We start from the raw sequence: 18,975 nt of genomic DNA, 5'->3' as shown, positions 1-18,975 counted from the left end.
GGTTCTCAATTCGACCCGTATGTTTTTTTTTCTTTTATAAAACAGACTTGTTTGACTCTTCCTGACTTCGTATCATTACTTGTGTCACCCTGAAATCTAAATGGGCAAATATGGAATTAAATAATCTCTCAGATATTCCCTATTATAAATACAAGTTTTACCAGCATAATGGGACCAAATTCAAGTCCAATTAAAATTATATACTCACAACATATAGTACTGCTCATTAAAACTGCAATGATTCACAAGAATGGTGAAAACCAATGTTGCAAATGGAAGGTATCAATCAAAGGGCAAACACGTCTTCCCTTCAACCGTGAATGGCGCATCGGATATGAATGGCCGAACACACGGATATAGAGCTGATCCGACGGATAATTGGGTATTTACGGATATGTGGACCCTTATGGTAGGGTTGCCTACAACGTTAATCTCGTTTTTGGTTAAGTTAGTGTCGAAAACAATAAATTAGCTGCTGCCCTCGAAGATACGAAACTGTCGTCGTAATTTGCATTCTCATAACTAAAAAAATAATCTTTTAAAGTAACATTTCAAATTTCGATAGAATTGAGACAATAATATAACTTCCTTATAAGTGACAAGCCAGCTTATTTCTTATTTCCTAAATTTGAAAATCAGTCCATGACGCTTATAATTTCAAACATTGCATAAAGAACATTTTTGACTTACTCGTAATTGGCTTGTGCTGGGTCAAAAAGTTTGTCACACTGGTTTTAGTTTGTTAAAAGCCTTCCTAAACGATAGTTAAAGATATGCTGTACTCTACTTAAATGTTTAAGAAATTATAAATCTGGCAGCCCTACATACAGCTGACTGCACTCAATGCGCTCGTTCATCTCAGACGGACGTAGATTGAACTTGTAAACTTATAGATGGGAACTGTCCTTTTTCGTACTGCTCCAATATGCGCCTCAATGGGGCCAGAAATCACAAGTGTATGGCGAACCACCATTGACGTTATGGGCGATGGGATTGGAATTAATTGGTGTGTTTTGATGGCGAATTAAGCTTATGTTAACGATTGAATGTTAGGATACTGCCTTATCTTTTAACGCGAAAAAATATACAAGGCTAATAAAGGCAAGAAGGCCGAGGACGGTAGAAAATAAAACAAAATAACATACTGTAATTATTAGTAAAATATCTTATTTAGTTACCTGTGAAGAATACCTTGGATATTATACCTTTTCTCTTGAAAACTGAAGAGTGATATTATTGTTTTACTATTTGATAATAACCTACATACAGTAAATCGAGAGAGTCAAGTAAAAAGCGAGAGTCGATTGAAAGTAATGATCCTCTATCTATCACGTAGTTTACCAACTTTGGAGCCTAATATAGCAGATGTCGAATTGGTATTCCAGCAGATACAATAATGTGTCAGATCAAATTGCAATAACCATACAGAGCAAGCTGACGTATCACCGGTGAACCCTTGATTCGATCATATTCCTTCCATGACATTTTAATTCAGACACTATATCCACCGTCATAAACTTCACATTCCACTACCAAAACTGGGTAGTATCGCCTGAACTCCTCGATATGATAAGTTTTCAATTTCGCAAGGACCAGTGGTTTGGCAATATTGTACCTTGCTGTGACGTCAAAGAGTGCATTACGGGGTGACGTCAGTCGATATCGGCGACATATCGGCCGGTGGATACGTCACGCGCGCCGTTTGTCGCGAGCGGTCACGTTTCGTGGACGGTAGCTAAGGGATGCGTGTTGGTTTTTTTATCGATATTCTTTATGAGACACGATTGCCAGCAGCGGTGGAAACACATACTGAGCTCTTTCAATCCTAGTGACTGACTGAAGCCAATATAGCAAACCTTTTCGCCTTTGGAGGTAAGTCCCCATACCATCATGATTACTACGAAATCTAAGCTGTGTGTTAAGCCCTAGATAAAGAAAAGAAGTATTGTTAAAATGATACAATAATGATCCCCTATAACGTTATGTACAAAAAAAACTACTTTAGTTAACTTGTAAAACCATCAGCTCCTATTAACAGTTCACTTTCACATACGTATAAATTGAGATTAGATTTTTCTAATACATAAGCAATCTTACTAGTATAAAAACTTATTCCAACTTAAAAACCTAATATTAAAAGTATAACAATGTTAATAACACGCTGACTAAAAAATAACAGTAAAACGTAAAGTATCGATATTCCATTCCCACAACACATCCCTACAAACAAAGCCCTAGGCAGCCGTGGGAAAATCTGAGAGCCTTTTTAAAATCTAGCTAAATGCCAAATCTGTGCTCGTACATTATTGGTCCATCATTAGATTACCAGCTCCTTAAATGTGCCTTTGCCTATTTCGGCTTCTGATACATTGATCCCCAATATGATTAGCCATTGTCTTGCTCGGGCTATCTTGTGTGTGGGATTTACTCTATAAATCTATGGGTCACCGTGTTCTGATTCTGTATCTGGAGAAATGTCAGTTCCAAAATGTGAATATTATTCAATATTTTGATACGAGACTTTAAAATTGATAGGGTTTCCATGCATTGCTTTGTTCGTGGGATATAATTGATTTTTTTAGAATTCAGAGCTAGGAATATTACAATAGATATCTGCTTTAGTAATAGCTTATCACATTAAAACTCATAAAACTCATTTATTTATGCAAGTAGGCTTTTAAAAAGCACTTTTACACGTCCCAGTATTAACCCTACCACTGCTTCAGGACAATAAATGTGCCAGTGCTGAGAAGAAGCAGCGCAAGAAACTCAGTCACATTAGCCCAAAATAAAAAATATTGAAAGCCCAGTCCTCTTTGCAGCTATGAAAGTAAATTGTGCCAACTTAGCACGGAATTTTCTATCTAGCTGGGATGGATAATTTCTTCCAAGGTTTATTTCATTATTTCATGACAAAAAAATTAAAAAGTAGCAACACTTTTTTTCCAATGACTTACGTCATGTTCCTACAGGTTATACAAGTGAAGTCTGCAGCTTGACCTCCATATGGTATCGTTAGCTATTGCAAGGAACTAACTAGTTGCAAGCTATTAAGTGCTCTCTCCGTAATTTCGCCAGCGAAATAGCTCAGATAGGTATTATAAACGACGTAATTACTCAATCTCTGGCCTTATGTAACTCAAGTAACTCAATTATCCGCCTATGCAGTAAGGGCTAAGTGTCCTATTATATTGCAACGTTTATATCAAGTACATAATGCATGAGAACATTCTCAATTCGGATAATTTGAAATAAACACTAGAAGTACCTAAATATGTTTGCTATTATATTCATCTTCTTGTCCTGGACACGTCAATTTCCCTTATTGACTTCCCTGGAGAAGAGGAAGATATCAGAAACTACATACTATACGCTGGTTCGTGATTGTAATATGTTATGATGTTAGATGATGTGTACTGACTGGTATAAAGATAGAGCACGTAAGAGAAGAAAATGAATGTCTTATATCGCGATATAAAAGATTGAAGTAACATTTATGCCCGTTTTCACATCCCTAATTTTTAAGTACCCCCAATGAAAACAAAATTCCTATGTGTTACCATAGATTGGTGTCACTTAAAAATTAGGGACTGATGGTGAAAACGGGCGTGAATCTCTCTAATAAATTATTTTGTTTTATTAATTAAAATTATTTTGTTAATACTCGTATTAAGTTAAGTACTCTAGTTGACAAGTACTGTTTCTCACCAAAGAATATCAACCTCATTGATAAATAACCAATTTATGGTTCCAAACCAGATATCACCTCTCCCACGGTATCAATCATACTCCAGTCTAGTAACATCGAACCAACCCAAATAAATCCCCCGAACTTTCACCTCGGCTGATAACCGAATACGGCATCGAACCCCGAACCGCGATAGCTAATGCTGCACGAAGTTACAAATCATAAGGGCTGGCTAATTGCCTGTCATGGGGAGTATAAGAAACTATACATGGTGTTAGTAACTATACTAAAATGGAGAATAAAGAGTAGGCAATAAAAAATAGGTTACAATGGCCACCATAGGTCGATAGGAAATTGTTAAACAATGCTTCAATTACAATAAACCCAAAATCCTTAGCTAAAATCATTTATTTTTATATGTTCTCTCTAAAAATCTACTCTTGTTAAAACTCGTATTTTTTTGCAAGTAAATAGGCTTTTAAAAACATTACCTTTCTTCTGGCGCAGTCAGGTAAAAAGGGCTTTTACACGTGTCAAATACCTACCACCACTTCAGGACAAGAGTAGAACTTCTAATAAAAAATATTTTATGAGATTTTAGTGGAACAATGTGATGATGGTGTAAAGATTCGAATACAACCTGTGCACTAGTGTTCTAATGTCAGAGCTAGCGTTGAAATAGGTGCTATGACTACTTGAGTACCTATGATAAAGGACTAGCATTAACTGACTGGAAACGAGCCAGCAACTTAGTAAGATGACTTACAACAGGCATAACAATACCAGTGAATCTCTTCCAATATGAGAGGCATTTTCATGGAGAAATTATAACATGTAGTAGAACTAAGTTAGATAAATCTTATCGAAATTATAAGCATTTCATGTTACCATATTTTTCAGAAACTTGTAAGCAACAAATCTTGTAGTGATGAGAAAATATCCTTATAAAATATGTATGGCAAGATATTCTATAAGTCTTTTAGCTCTCGTCTTAGATTTCTATTGAATAAAATAATCACCGGCTTTCGATGCCTAGGTATCCTTTTGTGCTGAAAATAAAGTCTAAAATATGTTGCATCATTTGTGTTGTGTAATACGATACTTGTTTATTAACTGCACTTTTTAAATAACGAAATGCAAAAACTCTCCATCTAAAATGAGTGATTGAACTCACTAGTTCCCAAGGATTAAAATGCGCAAACAAAACAGCTCCAAATCCAGCACCAATTACGAATATGATTTATCTGTGCGCAGACGCAAGCACAAAGCGCGCGCGTTCCCACATTACTTACCGCGTGAGTGATCGGCGGACCACCTTTGTGGCCGCCGAATATGGCGGGATAGTCAAAACAGTGAGTACAAAAAGTTTTCATCAAGCTAGACACTGAGGCATCTTATGGGGTTGGAATAGGTGGTATTTTGCAACAATTTATAGTCTTAATGCATCTACTAGCTAGGTATACATGTCATAATAATATGTTCACAACTTCATACGAGTGGAAATCTTCTTCAATGAATATACACGTTCTTACTTAATATTCTCCTGGTCCATGTCATCTGTCAACTTACCCATCTCTTCTTCAACCGTTCTATTCTTCTCCCACTCCATCAGTCTCACCATCTCCTTCGCTAATAGAATCAAATCAATTCCCAAAATCCCGTCCTCAGTCCCGCACAACCCAAAATCACTCAAGATCGTTCCAATTACAATCACCTACAGTTACTTTACGGGAATGACATGACGTCTCATTGTCGGACAGCCGATCGCAGTTATCGGTCTCGATCGCTTCTATTGAATCTCGTACTTTTTACTAAGGGTCACGGGCTTCCCAGATCGGGCAGATAGTGCCAATAAACAATTTTTGTTCTTTCAACGTTAGTTTTTGTTGTTATTTGAAGAATCCTCGTTGGAGCTATTTTGGCGACTAATGCTACGATATGTGTTAGCTACCTAGATGCATGAGTCAAGAACTCATATAATATCTATGTATCAATGTTTAAAGTAGCAAAATAATTTGACCTACTAGCGTCCCCGCGCGCGTCAATTTTGCTGTATCAACATTTATCTATACCGTATCGATTGCGAAGTACGCAAAACCCTAAAAAGCTTATTTTCTTTCGATGTTTGACTAGAAAATATCTATCAATTACGTAGGTAATTGCTAATTTTGACTATATTGGAAACTTCGCGCTATGAAACCTTAAATAAATAGGTCATCCCCTAAAGATCTAGGATGTGACATCTAATTGATCTATATGACGTTAGGACATCCAATTCTAATCGCTATACGGGTCACTTAATCAAAGTCGCCGATATAGTCCAGCGTTTGCCAACTTGATCTAAACAAAGCGAATCATGTCAGTGTAACACTGCTGTGGTGACGTGACGCAACGCATCGACAGCCGTGGCGAAAGATGCGCGCGCGCGTGAAATCGCTCGTTATGGCGCTTGTATAAACGCCTATGTTGGACTTTGAAAGCTCTAGTGTGAGATATGTTGATGTTGATGGACAGATCTCACTCACAATTTCAATATAGAAAGTGGAAGACTTATAATTTTATCCTAAAGTTTTTTAAAGAGATTTTCCTTCTTGAATGTAAAGGACTAAACAATATATTGGATCAAAAAAATTCAAAAAAAATAATAATTAAACTGTAACTTGAAAACGCAATTTAGGCAGTCATCCCACTCGGTGAACCGACGATTTGATGATGGTCGCAGAAGGCACCTGGATAAGGGCAGCGCAAGGTCGTTGAGGCCTTTGTCTAGTAGGGAGGGAATTAGGTAGAAGGGAAACTATAACTTCAAAGACTTTAAAAGGCAATATTTTGCAAAGACTTTTACCTTCATTTATTGAATGGGAAACACGGCATTAATCTCCTCGCCAGTCTATTAGTTACCTAGTTACAACGGGTGATCTATATAGCTTTGTAAATCAATAGCATTATCTCGCAACATCGTTTTCAATTCCCTTTTAATACCAGCCGTAACGCTATCTCTTCAAATTGTTTCGTCCAACATGGCTAACCTTTCTGGGCCTATCAACAGCCTGAGAGGATGAGCAAGCTCATCTGATGATTGGGCAATTCATCCCACCACTACTGCTCCTCTGTATCTACTCAGGTTCTACAGTTTGGCCGCCAAAAAACTATAACCAATCAAGACCGACTGGCCTAGGAAAATAAAGAATGTCTTCTTCATTATAATATAGTAATGCAGACAGAGCCCCATTTCGCAAAACAACCCACTGTTCTTTCCTGTTTAATTATTAAAAATGACTATAATTACAGTGAGTCTGAGGAAAGGGCTGAAGCCCAAAATACAGTTATCGTTATTCCGAAGCTTAAGATTCAGAGTTAATGATTCTCGTTTATTTTTCCGTAAATCGACATTTTTATTGATTTCCTCCTCAGATACTTTCAACTTTATCTTAGTTAGCAGTGATGTTGCTGTTATCACCTCACTGTGGCCTATCCTTGCCAAACCGATCGTATCGCCGCATCCACGCCCTATATACCATCTGCAGTCTACATTCGACTCCGACAAAGCTTCACCGTTAGAAATACGATCTATAAATCGGCACCTTGACAAAATAATAGGCGAGACGTTATTCTAGCTATTAACGCCTCGAAGATATATTGGTTCTACCCCAATCAGATAGATGTTTTAATACAACCTGCTGGCTTGTAATAGAAATTTCTAGCCGGCAGTTTAACTGAGCGTTTCATTAGCGGCCTTAATGACTGCGTTCGATGTAATACAGGGGATTGGATGGGAGGGTAAATACAGACGATTATTGTTTGATTTACAACCGTGTGCTGAGCTGAAGTGCGAGAGCTTTGATATGAAGTTAGATTTTACGTAAGTTCTCTAATAGAGATTTTCTGAATGGGGAAAATGCTTAGAAAGTTCACGTAGTAGGTAATGTTGAATTTACATTTTATTTTCTTAACAATATTCGTTGGCTATATGACTTTTACGAAAAATTAAACTAATACGATCTTGTGGTAAAAAACGTAAGTTGCTATTTTATCCTAGTAAAATATTCGCACAAGAAACGCTTTGCTAAGTCTGCGTTCAGGGTCAGCTTATTATTTCCTATTAACTATGACGTAAAGTAATGACGTTGTCTTTAATAAAATAAATATTGAAATTATATTTACAAAACGATGCAGGCCCATTTACAAACGTCAAACTTAATATCTCAATTAAAACGGCTATCGTTGCAGACACTTTATTTCTACGGTGTGTGACTTTTACACCTGCACTGATATTGGATCATTATTTTAAAAATATGTTTCTGTCTTTGCTGTTTCCAGTCCCAACACGCGATCTGGAACGATTTGTTTGTCCACATGTCATCGTTTCTGCAGTCATATTTTATTCTCTAGTAGATTTTGTCACGCAGGGCTTAGTATTGATATTGATTACTCGTTTACTTTTGAAATGCAAGTTATATTTAACTTTGATTAGTAACTTCATTGATGTAGAAATTGTTGGCCACTTAATCTACATATAGTTCATGCGGAAATCATGTTTTCTTCTTGTCTAATTTATTATCATCATTTTTAGTTTTAACCTATGGGTTCACTGCTTGACGCAGGCTTTCAAGCCTTACAGAAAAATGTCGCCCATTTTTCATCTAGCTTCTGCCAGTTTTTATGAATTCTGGTTTTATTTAACACACTAAAGCAGAATTAAGGCTCTTATTCTGACACTAATGCGTTCTTTTTACTAAAGATGTATTTGCCTATATTTCTAAGTAAGTGAATAATCACCCGCCATGCCAGCGACAAATCCAAGCGTCAAACACAAACTCGTGATATTTTACATTATATTGCTTAGAAGGGCTTCAAAATCGTGCCAAATGATAAGTCCTCCAAATGGCTGCTGTTATCTAGTGCAGCCTCTTGCATACAGCTGCAAACGTATTGATTTCAAAACGCTCCGGTATTGTGCAAATGAAGAACGGCGCGCTTCGTGCATGCTCCCGCACGTACGTGTTTGTTTAAGGCCGCGGTATATTGGCAAGTTCTGATATCATTTTTGAATTAATTAATCGGGTATTTTAGTGGTGGGAACAGAAAGATCTCTGGCAGTTTTCTACTGTGCTTCCGAGGGTCCCCTGTTTATTCCAAATCTGGGTAGTCACTGGTAACATTGAGTTGAGCAAAATACCTAACGGTGATGCCGTCTCGTCGTAGGGGCGCCTGGGAGGGGTAATCCACAACAACGGGCTATGTAATATTCTCGACTGAAAGGTACTCCTTTCTCCTAACTTACTAGTTACAGCCAGGAATAGTTAGACCCTTTTCAGGGGCGGGTAGTCTCGAAGCAGTCTCGTTTTCGAAAGACCAAAATTTAGTCATATAGATACTTATCGACCTGCGTATTGTATTATAATTGCAAGACCGCTGAAGAGACTTGTACTATACAAAAAATACTTGTAATTTTTAAAAGTAATAAATCAATAGAAATTAATTTTTATGATTCGCAATAACACACCTTTACGCCACTAGTTAGTGAACGGTCCCACTCAATCCACATCTGACTCACAGTAACGCCATCTGTATGACGAACGCGATGCGCCGACGCTTGCGCAACGCGTCAACTTGGCGTTTACATTCTATTAACCTCTGTTTAATGTTTAGAGCGTCTTTATCGCTATATTTATGACAACAATAAATATTATTCTGGATTTAATATCGAAGAATTAATGTTTCTTAAAAACACATAATTTTGGCTGCAATTATATTACTCTGTCAGGGAGTAAGATTTGATCCATAAGAGACATCATTTGTTTAATATTTGCTGGTTACAAACAGTCCAGAGCCAATGTCTGTGGCATCTATGGGGGGTGAGATGATGATGTGTCCGTAGTTTTTTCTATAGCTCATCGTCATCATCATCATCTCAGCAACAAGACGTCCACTGCTGAAGCTATTAATAGCTCATTTAACTATGTATGGTTGTCCACAGTCATGTGCACATTGCCCAATAATATTACTTAAGAATTCATCATCATCATCATTTCAGCCATAGGACGTCCACTGCTGAACATAGGCCTCCCTCAATGCTTTCCACGTTGATCGATTGGTAGCGGCCTGCGTCCAGCGCTTCCCTGCTACCTTTACGATGTCGTCGGTCCACCCTGTGAATTAAATTTCAATTTATTTGTTTGCATACTGCGTGTTCACAAAACTTAGTGACCTAGTTAAGGTATTGCAAAGGTTTACGTATACAATTCATAAATTGCACCCATCCGAGTTGTATACCTCTAGCAAGGTGTTAAATTGTTATTCTGGTTTTAGAAACACAAATCTGATTACAATACACTTTACACTACAACTACTTTACAATACGCGTTGTTTTACTGAAAATAATATATTGCTTAGGCGGAGTTGCACCACCTTATTTTAACCGTAACAATGACATTAACCGGTGCTTTTTGTATTGAGTTTCACATATTTTTGAAGTTTGTCAAAGTTAAAGTAAGATGGTGCAACTTGGTCTTAGGTTGAGTTCACCACCTAACTTTGACCGTAACTATAACCGGTGTTTTTTGTATTGACAGGGTGTCCACATTCTGGAAAGTCAGGGAAAGTCAGGGAAAAGTCAGGGAAGCTCATAGCAGTCAGGGAAAGTCAGTGAAATAGAGGGGTCACCTGGAAAGTCAGGGAAACATTGAGATTTTGTCTACCAAAACACTGTTTGTCTCCCGAAATTTCCCAGTGATTGTAAAATGAGGGATTTAATTAATTTATGCTCTAGAAAGACCTTTGATCTTGACTATCGAAGCATTTTTTTTTTCAGGTTTGGAGTGATCTACATTATGACTTTGTTTTTAGTCATAATTATATTACTCCTTTTTAGTTTTTTATCTAATGAAGTGGATTGATCTAAATTATGACATAATTTTGTTCATAATTAGATTACTTTCATATAGTTTTTTTTTTTCAGGATTAGAGTGATCTATGTTATGTTTTTTTTTTTGTCATAACTAGATTACTCCTTTTTGTTTTAATAGTTGTACTTTTTTGTTTCAGTAAAATGATATATTTTCTATTGTCGATGTGAAAGTGCAACTTATAACTTATGTTTATTTATATTTTTTTTATAATTATTTATTGATTTGATTATTGAGTGCAGACTAGTGAGCAGTTCACTGTGAGTGCTATTAATACAGGGTGGAAACGATAAGTGATCTCATTCGATTATTTCTAAACTACACAAGATATCGAAAAACTGCTTACTGATCTTGAAAGTGCTTCACGAGCTCTTTCAAACGATATCAGTAATAGGTTACAGAATTAACTGGATCTATCCGAAAAGTCAACGTGTCCCAAAATTAAAGGATAAGCCGGCGCCGCAGGATGGACGTAGTCATGACTACTTTAGGAAAAATAAGAAAAAAAATCTATCTCAATTATTTTTAAGTTACACAATAAATTACGAAATTCTTCGAATATTGACACCCCTTATGATATTTTACATTACCACGACCACCATTTTTCAAATATTTCTGTTTTTTTGTTTGTATCGGCAACTTAAGTAGTGTTGCTGTCCACCCCAACTCTTAAAACCCCCAGAATCCTTGCAGTTTTTACACAAAAGTTAATCAAAATATTTTATTTCCTTAAAATTTTGAACGATTTTTACTTTCACTCCACTTTTACTTATCGTTTTGTAAAAAAAAAGTATGAACACTACTGCGGCAAGTTTTTTATAAAGTTGACGCAACTATCCAAGATTCCAAAATGGTATAATACTCTAAGAAGTCTAGTCGCAAAAAAGATATGCGTACAAGCACTTCGCTTGTTAGTTAGTATGGGATAAATCTTGCAACTGAATTTAAAACCAGTTCTCCTCAACCGATTGAGCTGAAATTTGGTATACTTATGTAAGTACGATGAAAATGCAATATTATGGTACCATTGAGCTGAAACTGGAGGTGGCCACAGGAACTTCTAAACGAAACGGCGGAATTGCATCTAGTTTGGGTTCGTTGGATTTGTCTTTTAGAGCACTTTAGTGCTAGATGATGTCCAGGGTCCTGATGATGAAGTCAATTATAATTTTCAAACGAAGTCAAGCTTGTTTTTAAAAAAGTTTTTTTTTATTACAACTTTATTTTAAACTTTTTAGTTGTTTCTCAATCTCATGGCCTAAGTGCTCGGGAAGACAAATCCAACGAACCCAAACTCGATAAGCTTCCGCCGTTTCGTTTAGGACTTCCTATGGCCAGCTCCTGCCACCTCTTGACTTCATCATCAGGACCCTGGACATCATCTAGCACTAAAGTGCTCGAAAAGACAAGTCCAACGAACCCAAACTAGATGCAATTCCGCCGTTTCGTTAAGAGTTCCTATCTCAATGTCTCTCTGACTCTGACTCCATCCAGCTCAATGGTACCATAATATTGCATTGTCATCGTACTTACACAAGTATACCAAATTTCAGCTCAATTGATTAAGGAGAACTGGTTTTAAATTCAGTTGTAAGATTTATCCCATACTAACTTACAAGCGAAGTGCTTGTAAAAATGGTACGCATATCTTTTTTGCGACTAGGTTTCTTAGAGTACCATTTTGGAATCTTGGATAGTTGCGTCAACTTTTAAAAAACTTGCCGCAGTAGTGTTCATACTTTTTTTTTACAAAACGATGAGTCAAAGTGGAGTGAAAGTAAAAATCGTTCAAAATTTTAAGGAAATAAAATATTTTGATTAACTTTTGTGTAAAAACTGCAAGGATTCTGGGGGTTTTAAGAGTTGGGGTGAACAGCAGCACTACTTAAGTTGCCGATATAAACAGAAAACCAGGAATAATTGAAAAATTGTGGTCGTGGTAATGTAAAATATCATAAGGGGTGTCAATTTTCGTAGAATTTCATAATTTATTGTGTAAGTAAAAAAATAATTGAGATAGATTTTTTCCTTATTTTTCCTAAAGTAGTCATGACTATGTCCATCCTGTGGCGTCGGCTTATCCTTGAATTTTGGGACACGTTGTATACATAGTTGGTCAGGGAATTTTGAAAAAATTGTCAGGGAAAGTCAGGGAAAAGTCAGGGATTTTTTTCGAACATTTGCAGTGGACACCCTGATTGAGTTTGACAGATTTTTAACATTTGTCAAAGTTAAAGTAAGATGGTGCAACTCGGCCTTATTGTTTTGTATCTTTGGCGTCAAGTGTATTTTCTCTATATTCGATTATATTAGCGTAAATTCCGACCTAACGCCGCAGCTACACCCAAAGTGTTGAATTATTTAATTGTATATTTTCATCACGACTTCGCCATTAATTGCGTTGGTTACAGGAGTAAATAAAAGGTCGTTTTGTTTCATTTACATACATAAATATCGCGTCAAAAATTATCGCAATGATATGCAGCGATGGCAGATAGTTAGCACAATGTGCCGTTGATGTTAATTGTGTTTAGATAATATCTGGTTATAAAGCTAGTTATTTAGTTAGATTGAATGCTAGTCGACTAATAGAGATTTTAATATTTAAGCCTTTGAGCCTTTACTCCATTATGTTTGGTCGGTTTTGTCTTGGTTGTACATATACCTAATTTCTTTTGAGATATTATGGGGCTGCAATAGATGAAACTTGAAACATTTGTGATGTGCTAAACCAATATTATGTCTATGTGGATGTTGAGGATCTCTTGTGTCAGACTTGGATAGTTTGGTTATAGCCGCCTTATGCGTCTATCATGGCTCAATCGGACGTGCACTTGAAACACAGAATCATATTTATTCTTCAATCTATTAGAATGATTCAAACAGAAGAACAGACACAATCTAAGTACCTAATATAAAGTCACTGTGTGTCCCATTTGGGAACTCTGGACTTCAAGTCAAGAAAGACTACATAGGCATAGACTTAGGTAATCTATGACTAGTGCAGGAACAAATAAGAAACATTTATGAGCACATGTCGCTGTCCCGCAGATTCGGGATCATTTGCGGCGCGGATTTACAGCGCGGGATAGAGTCGTCACATGTAGTGCAGCGCTAGGCAATAAATTAGCTCCCCGAGGAGTGTTCCCACGGCGCGCACTATCAAGATTGCCTGCCCAGGGAATGGGGACTAGTGATGTGCTAACGCTGTGCGGGAATTGCAATGCTCATAGTCTTTTATGTCGTTCACGGTGTTAAAGTTTGGTAAGCCTAGAAATATTAATAGTCCAGTCATTATAGTAAGTTCACCTCGGAATTCGAGATACCCAGCTGTAAGTCTGTAAATACGTGTATATTGACACCCTAAAAGTTGTCTCAAAACCTACATATGGTAGGGTGTAAGCAACTATTAAATTTCAAGGTCAACGGTCACAAAAATCGGTTTTTTGCGCTTTTTTTAGAAATATCTCATTTCCTGTGGGTTTTTTGCTATTTGTATTTATTATCAATATTGTAGAATACTAAATTCTCTACAAATTTTGTTTAAAAACTTTTTTTATACGGTGAACCGTTTTCGAGATAGAGGGCGGAGAGCGCGCGGTCACTGCATCACTTCAGGTCTACTTAAGCGGTTTAGATTTTTCATACAAAAGGATTTTCCCGCTAATTCCTGTGGGAATTTCGGGAATTCCTTGTTGTAACTAAGCTTTGAGTTTACTAAGGTACCTACATGCCAAATTTCAAGCGTCTAACTTCCGTTAAGCGTTTAGATTTTTCATACAAAAGGATTTTCCCGCTAATTCCTGTTCCCGTGGGAATTCCTAAGTATACTATAACCTGCCCAGGTGTATGAAGAATAATTGTACCAAGTTTCGTTAAAATCCGTCGAGTAGTTTTTGTTTCTATAAGGAACATACAGACGGACAGAATTCTATACATGAAATATATTTTCAAAATAACTATCAGGGGGTGATTAGTGATCGATACTGATGCCAAAAATGCAATCAGTAAAATTTTTGTCTGTCTGTCTGTCCGTCTGTATGTTCCTTATAGAAACAAAAACTACTCGACGGATTTTAACGAAACTTGGTACAATTATTCTTCATACACCTGGGCAGGTTATAGTTTACTTAGGAATTCCCACGGGAACAGGAATTAGCGGGAAAATCCTTTTGTATGAAAAATCTAAACGCTTAACGGAAGTTAGACGCTTGAAATTTGGCATGTAGGTACCTTAGTAAACTTAAAGCTTATTTACAACAAGTAATTACCGAAATTCCCACGGGAATTAGCGGGAAAATCCTTTTGTATGAAAAACCTAAACCGCTTAAGTTGACCTGAAGTGATGCAGTGACCGCGCGCTCTCCGCCCTCTATCTCAAAAACGGTTCACCGTATAAAAAAATTTTTTAAACAAAATTTGTAGAGAATTTAGTATTCTACAAAATTGATAATAAATACAAATAGCAAAAAACCCATAGGAAATGAGATATTTCCAAAAAAAGCGCAAAAAACCGATTTTTGTGACCTTTGACCTTAAAATTTAATAGTTGCTTACACCCTACCATATGTAGGTTTTGAGACAACTTTTAGGGTGTCAATATACAAGTATTTACAGACTTACAGCTGGGTATCTCTAATTCCGAGATTCTTACCTAATTTAAGCTTAAATGACTGGACTATAAGTAATGTTTTGCTTTGAATGTGGACACTGAATTTGGATAGTAAATAGTAGTCCAACAGTAGACTTTAGCTAGAGTCAGTTGATGATGATAATGACAACAATCTACAAAGCAAGCTATTCATTATTTTCAATTGTAGGCTAAATAGTCTTTAATAAGCAAACGTGTGATCTTAAAAATCCCAAGATCGCGAATTATTCACCCAAAATTCCAAATATGTGACTCTTTTATAAAATATCCTGAACTCCAATTTATAACTGCCACATCACCCCATCACTACCAACGAAATGCTTTATTTTCCCACTCGATTTATTTCGCGCGACATTTTGTTACGTTTTGTTAGCTGTCACTCCTCACACTCGGCTGCGCTCGCGCCGCGGAAATTTATGCCCGATACACATTGTATTGGGACTGCAATGGGCTAGTTCAGGACTTCCCAAACTTTCTTTTACTGTGATGCCCTAAGGAATTTGCCAGTTTTGTGCGAGGCTCTCTCCCTCTGATCAACTTTTATGGCGAACTAACTGTGCCTGCGACTTCGTACGCGTGAAAAACCCCTATCACCTAGGCTGTAGGTATAAAAAATAGTTTACGGCCTACCTACTGAATACACACATTTCATGATAGTCGCTCAAGCCGATTCGGTTGTTTTGTTACAAACACTAGCTCTGGCACGAAGTGATATTTGTTTTATTTTGTAGAATGGTCACTAATGAGAAGGATGAGCATGCTTTTCTGAACATAGCTTCTCAAAACGGGGTCAAGTTTGAAATTGCCACTCTAGTCTGTTCTCTACATTTATTTTCGATCACCTCACGACGGCCTTGGGACAATAAATCCGCGCCCTAGGGCGCCGCGACACACAGTTTCGGAAGCCCTGGGCTAGTTTATAAGTCGCACGGAGAAATGTTGCCTCGAAAACTCATATTTTTACATTCACCACTCGCTATGCTCGAAAGCGGGATTGTTTTGCAAATGTGTACCAAAGCGAGCTAGATGCTAAACTTGTATGTATTTTGTCTTGGAATTTCCATACGAAAGGTTTGTCGGTAATAATATCAGAAATGTATGTTGCGATTGGTTGCAATTTACATAAGCTTTGAAGCAGAAATGAAAAATCACCACTTCTAAACATCAAGATTTTTTTTAATATTTCAAAACAAACACTTCTTGGCCTTTGAACTGCAAGGTTTAGAAGAGATGGGTGGATCAATAAATCTACATAGATATACTGTATAATCGCAACCAATAGAGTTGTCTTTGTTTAATTTTACTTTATAAAATTGCGAACATCTGTGATTAAGTACCTTTATTGCATACCATATCGTACATCATATACCCACACCTCACTCACAGTGAAGTTACACACAATAGTAACCGCATGTTTTTGAAATAACAAGCCACGTACCGAGCTATGGCTTATTATAATAACTCGATAAATAATGAGAATATGGCCTACCTGACATTCTGATTATATGTCCTTTCAATAGAACACGATAAACGCCGATCAAGATGAGATTCTGTTGGTAACGAAATGGTTGACATTTAGTGGTATTGTGAACCCCATGCCCCAGTGCAATATGGACAAGGATTTGATTTTAAGATGCCGATATAAAATGCCTTAAACTAGATTTAGAGTGCTTGATTGAAGCTTGTGATTGGTGTAGTTTAGTGAGCTCAATAATGATAAATGTAGAAGCTGTTGGAAAGTTAGAAACTTTTTGGTTAAACGCAAGCATGTTTGAATATTTGAATTTGGCACTCCGCTGTCAATGTAAGGTTTCCAGACTTCTGGATCAGTCACTCGATCTCATGTAGTCTCTGTGTGCTGTATGTTCTAAAATAAATCCGTGGTAATCTTCGTGGTCTTTTCCTTCTTACGCTCCAAACTCCAACAGAAGCATTTTACCCTTATAAACGATGATTAGTGTGCTACATTTGTCTGCCATCGCCATAGTACAATCAGTGTCATGTTCGTGGCACCCAAAGTAGCCAAAAAGTTCACAACACGTCTTTGTATTTCGAATAAGGTTGTGTTGTCTTTTGACCACTTTAGGTGTCACGAACTATTTGACGCTGACTTTACTGTACCTATCGCAGTGTTTAGCTTAGGTAAGGCACCTAATTGATGTGACACTTTAAACAATAATGCTATTATTCGCATTACTAAATTCTTTTCGTGAGCGACTTTTAATTGGATTTCATCCTACATTTCTCTAATGCTGGGCTGGAAGAAAGCTGGTAATTATAACTAACCGCGAAGTGGTGCAACTGTAAAGCAATATTAACTTTTTTCCTAGCTTCTACTTTATCATGGAGAATGAATATTATAGTAGAACTGTCGTAAAGCAGTCTATCGCTATAAATGTTCGTTATTAGAACCATTTGCGCATCCTCCTTTTGCCATTTTTAAGAGAGGTTCGTGCTGTTTCAGTTGATATTAAAAGACCTCATGTCATCATCAGATGATGTATAAGAAACGAAATCTGGTAAGTCACAAGTTCTAGAAGAGCAACAAGCAAATAAAATATTTCATAAAGACCACATAGATTTAGGGATGTTCATACTAATTTGGAATTTATGAAAATGACTGGCTGCTAGTCTTTTAAAAAAATTATTAGGTCACTATAAAAAGCCATACCTTCACCTCACCATTCGCATTCCAAATCGCCAGACAAACGGACAATGCCTCACCTTGGGCCAATTAGAATTAATTAATTGAATAAATATGATCAAGAACTACATCCGTAACGGTGATTGATGGGCTGTCCGCTGAAACAATGGCTTTGAGCCGGTAGCCTTGACTGAGGGTTAACATTGGTCTAAAACGTGATTGGAAGAAATTTTGGTACGTCAAAATGTTCTAAATTAATGCACACAATAATCCAACCACATAGCGAGATAGGGACCCATACATTTCACAAGGAGAAATGTTACTCAAATCTTCTTTTCAATGCATTCTTAGAAGTAAATTGATGACTGGAAATGCTGGAATAGGGATCTTGTGTTCGACGAATTAAACAAGGATTTTGACTCTATTCTAAAATTACGCTCAAAGCTTGATGAGAATTCAAGAATGATTAGTTTTAAGATCAATTACAAGCAAACGTGAGCAGTTACCGTGATCATATCAGCCTGTAGACTATTATATGAGAACTAAATTCTTACTCAGACTTGTACCTTTGACACTCTACAGTTCATCAACTCTTTTCACGTGGAGATTTTTCATTTACTATGTTCTGGAAATAAATTCAGTTGGAAACACATTATTTCTCTTACTAGTAGCAACGTCTACAGCCGGAGCTTTGTATAAAGTTTAGTAGTTATGTCTAAAAGCTTCAACAATGACAATGACCGCAGTGCGTACGCATGAGTCACCTTACTAAACAGGCAAATTGATTAATGCATTTTCAATTCGCTCTGTTCATTATATTGCTGTTCTTAAGTCTATCAATCTGAATGTCTATTTAGAATCTTTGCCAAAAGTAGAAAAATAAGAAGACGGTTTAAGCCTAAGCCAAGAATGTGTTTGAAAACCGATTTAGGATAGGAACCTACTTGACATGAATTTAGTATCTAACTTCAGACTCTTTATTCCCCTAGGATCTTCAAATGTCCTTTTCTGCTTCATTATCAAATTAGCTGACCCGTCAAAGTTTTGGTGAACAGCCTATGTTCATCAGAAATAATGTAGTATT

General features: G+C 36.8%; 1 protein-coding gene across 1 annotated transcript in view; it reads left to right on the top strand.

Moving 5' to 3' along the window:
- The window catches only part of LOC135081489 (tRNA (adenine(58)-N(1))-methyltransferase catalytic subunit TRMT61A), a 95,358-nt gene that overhangs the window by 53,276 nt on the left and 23,107 nt on the right, over window positions 1–18,975 (top strand). The gene's annotated exons all lie outside the window — the stretch shown is intronic.

Source organism: Ostrinia nubilalis, chromosome 20 (genome assembly GCF_963855985.1).
Source record: "Ostrinia nubilalis chromosome 20, ilOstNubi1.1, whole genome shotgun sequence".
Classification (NCBI taxonomy): domain Eukaryota; kingdom Metazoa; phylum Arthropoda; class Insecta; order Lepidoptera; family Crambidae; genus Ostrinia; species Ostrinia nubilalis.
The sequence above is the reverse complement of the archived record's forward strand: the minus strand, read 5'-3'. Positions and strand labels throughout refer to the sequence as shown.